This window comes from Arachis stenosperma, chromosome 4, assembly GCF_014773155.1.
Source record: "Arachis stenosperma cultivar V10309 chromosome 4, arast.V10309.gnm1.PFL2, whole genome shotgun sequence".
Lineage (NCBI taxonomy): Eukaryota > Viridiplantae > Streptophyta > Magnoliopsida > Fabales > Fabaceae > Arachis > Arachis stenosperma.
Window position 1 is genome coordinate 116,496,179 of NC_080380.1, and position 1,099 is coordinate 116,497,277.

General features: G+C 42.1%; 1 non-coding gene across 1 annotated transcript; it reads left to right on the top strand.

Annotated features, from left to right (window-relative positions):
- Positions 1–373: 373 nt before the first annotated feature.
- LOC130978779 (small nucleolar RNA R71) lies at positions 374–481 on the top strand. Its single transcript, XR_009086394.1, has one exon. It is a non-coding gene; the product is annotated as a small nucleolar RNA R71 (small nucleolar RNA).
- Positions 482–1,099: the final 618 nt, after the last annotated feature.

The window sequence follows — 1,099 nt, forward strand, 5'->3', positions numbered from 1 at the left end:
CTTCCATTGAAGGGTTCTCAGGATCATAGGCTTCTTCTTCAGATGAAGCATCCTTAGTACTGCTTGGTGCATTTTGCATTCCAGACAGACTTTGAGAAATCAAATTGACTTGTTGAGTCAATATCTTGTTTTGAGCCAGAATGGCATTCAGAGTATCAATCTCAAGAACTCCTTTCTTCTGATTAGTCCCATTGTTCACAGGATTCCTTTCAGAAGTGTACATGAATTGGTTATTTGCAACCATTTCAATCAGCTCTTGAGCTTCTGTAGGCGTCTTCTTCAAATGAAGAGATCCTCCAGCAGAGCTATCCAAAGACATCTTGGACAGTTCAGAGAGACCATCATAGAAAATACCTATGATGCTCCATTCAGAAAGCATGTCAGAAGGACATTTTCTGATCAATTGTTTGTATCTTTCCCAAGCTTCATAGAGGGATTCTCCATCCTTCTGTCTGAAGGTTTGGACTTCCACTCTAAGCTTACTCAATTTTTGAGGTGGAAAGAACTTTGCCAAGAAGGCATTGACTAGCTTTTCCCATGAGTCCAGGCTTTCTTTAGGTTGTGAGTCCAACCATGTCCTAGCTCTGTCTCTTACAGCAAAAGGGAATAGCATAAGTCTGTAGACCTCAGGGTCAACCCCATTGGTCTTGACAGTGTCACAGATTTGCAAGAATTCAGCTAAGAACTGATGAGGATCTTCCAATGAAAGTCCATGGAACTTGCAATTCTGTTGCATTAGAGAAACTAATTGAGGCTTAAGCTCAAAGTTGTTTGCTCCAATGGCAGGGATAGAGATGCTTCTCCCATAGAAGTCGGGAGTAGGTGCAGTAAAGTCACCCAGCACCTTCCTTGCATTGTTGTTGTTCTCGGCTGCCATGTCTTCTTCTTCTCTGAAGGTTTCTGTTAGGTCCTTGGAGAGTTGTGCCTTAGCTTCTCTTAGCTTTCGCTTCAAGGTCCTTTCAGGTTCAGGGTCAGCTTCAACAAGAATGCCTTTGTCTCTGCTCCTGCTCATATGAAAGAGAAGAGAACAAGAAAATATGGAATCCTCTATGTCACAGTATAGAGATTCCTTGAGGTGTCAGAAGAACAGAAAAATAGA